The sequence below is a fragment of the Heterocephalus glaber genome, unplaced genomic scaffold (assembly GCF_053883595.1).
Source record: "Heterocephalus glaber isolate CG9 unplaced genomic scaffold, H.glaber_assembly_v1.0 deba00000621, whole genome shotgun sequence".
NCBI lineage: Eukaryota > Metazoa > Chordata > Mammalia > Rodentia > Bathyergidae > Heterocephalus > Heterocephalus glaber.
The window spans coordinates 31,619,576-31,626,388 of NW_028258153.1; the positions used below are offsets into that span (position 1 = coordinate 31,619,576).

The 6,813-nt window shown below is 39.1% G+C and overlaps 1 pseudogene; it reads right to left on the reverse strand.

Annotated features, from left to right (window-relative positions):
• Positions 1-5,289: 5,289 nt before the first annotated feature.
• Positions 5,290-6,292, reverse strand: LOC101714399 (nuclear receptor-binding factor 2 pseudogene; annotated as a pseudogene).
• Positions 6,293-6,813: the final 521 nt, after the last annotated feature.

Sequence of the window (6,813 nt, forward strand, 5' to 3'; positions counted from 1 at the left end):
CATGTAGTCATTTGTGCATGTTTGTGGGCACGTGTGTAGTTCTATGCAATTTCATCACATGTGTAGGCTCGTGAATCCACTGTTGCAGTAAAGATACCGAACAGTTCCATCACTGGAAAGACCCTTCATGATGTTGTGTCACATCTGCCCCTCTCCATTCAGTGTCTTTAGTGCCAGGTGGGCACCAGTCTGGTCTCCATTCCTATAGCTCTGTCATTTTGGGCATGTTATATAAATGGAATCATCTGGTAGGTAATCTTTTGGGATTGGCTTTTTCATTTAGCACAATTCTCAGGAGATTCATCTAAGTAGTTGTTTGTACCAATTATTCATTAAAAAATTGTGGAGTACTGTTCCATGACATACCTACCATATGTGCCACAGTTTATTCACACATTTATGGACACCTGGGGTCTTTCCAGATTTTGGCTATTACTAATAAAGTTGCTACAAATATTCTGTCTTAATTACTTTTCTCTTGTTGCTGAGACAAAATACCCAACACACAAAGTTAAAGAAGGAAAGGTGTATTTGGCTTACAGTTCATAGAGGTTCCAGTCCATAATCACCTGGCTCCAAGGCAGGGCAGCAGAGGGGCAACAGTTCATAGGAGCAGAGGCAGCAAAAGCAACAAAAGAGCCTTAACAGCCTTTCTGCCCCTTTTATCTTATTCAGACTACTTAGGGTGGGTAGTACTCACGCCCTTAATCCTAGTGACCTCAGGCTTAGTCTTACCATGAATCAATCACACACTGTAGATTCAGCCACCATGACACTTTGGGGGGACATATGTAAGTTTTTGTGTGAATATAAGCTTTTGTTTCTCTGGTATACATGCTCAAGAGTACAAGTTATGGGTTACATGTAATTGCAGGTTTAGTGTTGTAAGAACCTGCCAGAGTGTTTTGTAAAGTAGCCATTTCATTTCATATTCCCACCAGCAACATTCGAGGCACTTGGTTTCTCTGCATCATTGCCAGCATTTGGTTTCAAGTTTATCAGATAACTTTTCTCTTCTCCCTCCCTCTATTCTCTACTGAAAGTTTCCTCCTGCTAAAAAAGGTAGAAGAATGGAAGGAGTAGAGAAGAAGAGAAATGTAATAAAAGAGAGAAACTGGAATGGTAGATTTTAAAATTAACACAGGAAAGAACTGCTCCCCGGTGTATAGTATGTCCTTGGGAAGAACCTCAGGGAATTGCGGATAGTTAGTGCTCGCAGGGGAAAGAGGTTGGGGGATGGGACACATGCATTCATGATTGAATTATTCCCTTGATATGTTACTTATTTGTAAAAATCTGTCTCTCTTCTGCTTCAGTCTTAACAAAAGTAGAATATAACTTTCAAACAAATAAAAAGGATTTAAAGAAAATGTTATCAATGTACTAGAAAGTAGGGCAAACAGGAAACCACATCAAATAAATTATATATATTCACAATAACTAAATATGGATTAAATTATCTATAAAAGACAGAAATTTTCATCTGGAATAAGAAAAAAACCTAATCAGTTTCCATGTTCATGATAGCCACATGCAAACACAATAAACAAGAGTAAATTCCATGATATACCATATGCACAATATGTGGACATATACCATACATGGACAGTGATATGAAATACAACTTTTTCTACATGTAAACAAAAGAAAGATAACTGTATACATTTCAGATAAAGTAGGCACTGTGTGGAAAAAAATCTTTAAGGATCAACAAGAGTGTTAGTTTTTCATTACTATGACAAAATATCTGGGATGCTCAAAAGGAGAAAATGTTTATTCTGGCTCACAGTTTCAAAGATTTCAATCCACGGTCATTTGGCCCCGTTACTCCGGGCCTGTGGTAGCGTAAGTCGTACATCATGGTGAGCATGCATGGCAGAGGAGGCCTGATCATGGCTGGGTGCGAAAGAGAGAAAAAGCAAAGGGGCCAGGGTTCTAATATTGCCCCCCCGGCGCCAAGGGCTTGTTCCCATTGACTCAAACACTCCCCACCAAGCCTCACCTGTTAGTTTCTACCAGCTCCCAACTGCACCATCCAGGGGCTGAACTTTTAACACATGGACATTTGGGGACCCTTATCCAAACCATCACAAGAACCAATGCTTGGTCACACAGGAGTCATTTACCAGAAAGATATAATTCTAAAACTGTGATCTGACAACACTTCTGCCACATGAAGCCCAAATGCATCCTTGTAGTGGCAGATGTCAACAAGTTTCTTTGATGAATGAACAGAGCAATTAGACAGATATTTAATAAAGTTATATAAAGTGTTTGAACAACAAAAGTCAGAGCTGGAACTAAAGCACATTCTTAGAACCTTGTGCCAAGCAGATAATTGCTAACTTTTGTGGATTGCTTCCCATGTCTAGGCAGGGTTAACTCTGAATGTAGTAAGAAACTGAGGCAGAGAGAAGTTGAACAACCAGCTAGTGACAGTGCTGATGTCATAGCACATTTGTCTCTAGAACCAAAGCTCTTATCTGTTAGACCAGAAAGTATTTTAGGTTTTGCAGACAACATAGTCTCTATAACACTATTAAACTCTGTACCCCTAGAAAATATGTAAATGATAGGGCACGACTGCATTTCAAGAACACTGCATTTACAAAGAAGGAGAGAAAATATTGACGTTTGGCCCATAGAACTCTAGTTTTTCTGCACTACACCACCATTGCCATGCAGTTCCTTCAGCATTTGTGAAAAATGTTACAAAAGTTGAGCACATGCCAGACAACAATGAAGGCCCTGAGGTCAGGATCAACACCAAGCACACCACACACACTGACCATGATGTGAAATTGTGACTACCTGTACAAACTGTATTTATAAAGAAAGAAAAACTAGATATTAATGTGCAGCACCCAACCCAAGAAGCTAGGCAGAGAACTCGAGTAAACTCAAATGAGGATAAATAAGGGGATAACAAATGAGAAAGTGTGGATTAAGGGAACAGAATGCAAATGAATGATAGAGAAGATAAAATTAAATTATTTTTGGACAAAAGTAATAATATAGAAAAATACATGGCTAAATATATCAAAATTTAAAACACAGAGCCCTTAAAGCAATGACAGTAGAAAGAGATTTAGCTCAGTGGCACTGCGACTGCCTCACAAGTATAAGGTCCTGAGTTTGAGCCCTGGTACCAAAAAGAAAAAAAAAAAGATGAGTGATAGTAAAGAGAAGAAGGCATAACTCGATGTATAAAAGGGAGAGAAAAAAGAGAATAAGACTACCAGGATTAAATTTGTGTTGATGTTTTGAAAATTTAGATGAAACTGGCGACAACCAAAAGAATAAAATTGAGACAATAAAACTGAAAATGCTTCAGTGGTCCTATAAATGGTTAAGAAATGTATTCTGCAGAGACAAATGTACCCAAAGTTTTCATTCTCCACCCTTCAGCGAGGGGCAGATGATTCTGAGTGGATTTTATCAACATTAAGGAACATCCATTCCTATTTTATAGAAACAGTTGTGAAGAAAACAAGGTGAACTGCAATTCCCTAAAAAGATATAAAAAGCAGCCAGGTGTGGTGGCACAGGCCTGTAATTCTAGCTACTCAGAAGGCTGAGGTAGAGGATTGAAAGTTCAAGGTCAGCCTGGGCAAATAAGTGAGACTTTGTCTCAAAATAAAATGAAAAAAAGGCTAGGGATGTAGCTTAGGATTCTCTGAGTTCAATACTTAGTACTACAAAAAAATTGTATATATATATAGAGAATATAATATATGCATTCTACAATAAATTACATAGTTATATAAAGCATAATTGACATACAATAAATTCTTATAATTAAAGTGCAGAATTTGATTGACTTTGACATATGAATTCACCCATAAATCCACTGCTGCAATTAAGATAATGAAAACATCTATCACCCTCCCTTCATGGTCTCCCTTCTGTTTTCCATCTCTCCCATCCCAAGATAACCATGAATCTGTATTTCATCACTACTTAAAAATTGGCATTTTCTAGAGTTTTATACACATGCAACTTTTGCTTTTCTAGCTTTTTTCATTTCACCTGATTAAGATGTATTTATAATGTCATGTGTAATATAGTCCATGTTCTCTTCTGTTGGGCAACATTTCCATCATATGGACATATAATTTGCTCACTAATGCACTGTTGACAAACATTTCAGTTAGTTCCACTTTTGGTTATCACAAATACAACTGCAGGGGACATTCACATATAAGTCTTAGTACAGTGAATGCTTCCATTTCTCTTGGGTGAATACCTACCAGGACAATTACAGTTATATGGTACATGTGTATTTAGCTTTGTAATAAAACGCCTCACTGTTTCCAAAGTACTTATACCACTTTACATCTCCAGAAGGGTAAGTTCTAGTTTTTCCACCTCCTCACCAACACTTGGTGTGATCATCTTTCTAAATAGCAGATATTCTAATAGGTATGCAGTGTTATCTCATTATAGTTTTAATTTGTATTTCCCTAACAATTGATGATTTTTTTAAAAAAACATAATTACTTTATTGATTTCTTACAATCAAATACTGCCAGCTAGCATTACTTCCACTCATGCATTATTAAAAACAAAGGCCACTTCCTTGGTATTTTCAAATGATGCATCATATAACAAACAGAACTTAAAATGCACTGATTAGTTGTGTAAACTGGTAATTTTTAAAAAAATCATAACTAATAATTTGGTTCCTTTCTTCATAAATGGGAAATTTAAATATTTCTTCTGATAGTCTTAGGTTATCATTATGTTATGAGTAGTGCAAGGTGGCACATATATTTTCATCTAGAAAAGTGTGTGCATCTTACACACCTTCTTTAAACAAAATGTGCAGAACAAAATGCATACAGTCAATGCATGATAGACAGCAGGCTGCAAATACAAGGCAGCTCCTCAGACCACTGTATCATTTAGGCTTTGCATTATCATTTATGGCATTATAGATTAATTATACATAAAATACTTTTATACATTTAAACCCTGAAGATACAAAAAATAATTGTTGCTTGAAAATATTATTCCAGGTAGCCATTTGGCTTGTATCAGGAGAAAGCCAACCTCCAAGCTGTGTGTGCCAAGTCGGAATCATTAGCTGTGCCAGTGAATCAGATCCATGGTGTGCTTCACAGTGACTGTTCCCATGTCCAGCCATACCTCTCTCCCACAGAAGCCAGATGATGACACTTCTGGGACCGCCCTTGTGTGTGGTTCCCCCCCTCCTCCCTTTTCTTCTTTTCTGCATTAACTGTATTTCTGAATTATTTCCTCTTCTGACCTCTCTACTGACCTTCCATTTTAATTACCCATAAATCCTTTCAGAACGTCCTCAGAGAGCTCCATAAGGGGAAGTTCTGGGGACCGAAAATCCAAGGGAGGAAGGTTGGGTGTTGGAATGTCCTTGCCTTTCCCGGTATTTGCTGCAAACTTCTGCCACGTTGAAGAGGCTGCAGCATGTTCTGAATGTGGTGGCAAGCTCCATACCTCTGCTTTTTCTACAAAATCAGCATCCACATCCAGCTCCTTTTCTATTGAACCTCTTAGAAGTCTAGCCTTTTAGGCCCTTAGTTGTTTATTTTCTTTCCTTAATCTTTCATTTTCGGTCACAACGAATTCCACATGTCTCTTCAAATCTGCAATTTTGGTTGACTGCTCCTCTATAATTGCTTTGTCATCTTTTGGGGCTTGGCTTACATGGGTTTGTTGGCTCACTCTTTTGCTGAAGTAAATATAGCAGTGTGTCTGGATTTCTAACAAAACCCCTCTGAATTTCAGGGAGGTCTCTCTCTGTACTTCTGAGAAAGAAGGGGGTTCTGGCCCTCAGCATCCTCCAAAACAAAAAGTTTGTGAGATGCCGGGAGATGGGCAGCTGGATCCTTGTCCATGTTCTGCTGGGCCTTCAGAGCTCTTCACGCTTCGCCCTCTTCCACTTCTCCTGGATGAGGAGGAGCTATTTCATGTGGCTGTCCTTCTGCATTTCCAGTGACAAGAGGGCCTGCAGCTGTTTTGTGACAAGAAATGACCTCTTCATATTTCCCTGCAGCTAATAACTGGTCTGCTCGTCTGCTCTGATGATGAGCCAGGTTGAGTGGTCCTTCCATTATTTCCATAGACCCTGGAGCAGATGGTGGCCTGGGGAAGGGAAGCTGCAGCACCAGGGCACATAGAGGGGAGGAGAAGGAGACCGAAGCCCCACTCCATGCCCAGCGAACCAGTGGTGGGCCTGGAGAGAGCAACAACCTCATTGATATTGTTGAACTTTTTTTGGCAAGGTTTGAACCCAGGCCCTTCACACTAGGCTAGATCCCTATCCCTTCTTAAAAATTTAAAATTTTGAGACATAGTTGCAAAGTTCCCCAGGCTTGGTTCAAACAAGCCATTTTCCTACCTCAGCCTCCCAGAGTGCTAGGACTATGGTCACTCACCACCATCTCCAGCTTGTTGAATTTCTTATGTGCTCATTTGCCATTTTTATATTTTCTTTGGTTGAAGTACTGTATCTGTTCTGATCTTTTGCTCACTTTTTATTGGAATGTTACTTCTTACCTGTGCAATCACAGTCAAAGTAAGATGATTTTGCTTTTATACCACCAAGTTTTGGGATATTTTAAAATTCAGCAATAGCAACCAGAACTGCTTTTCAGGGTAGAAGGCGCTATAGGCAAGAGTTCAGAAGTCTGGGGCGCTGAACTGCTGGAAGAGCAATGGGCCTTTTCATTTTCACATGATACTAAATATCTATAGTGAAGAGATACCGGCTGCTATTGCTTATTCTATTGTGGGCAGGAGTGAAGGGTGGGGTACAGAGGGGCTTCACTAGAG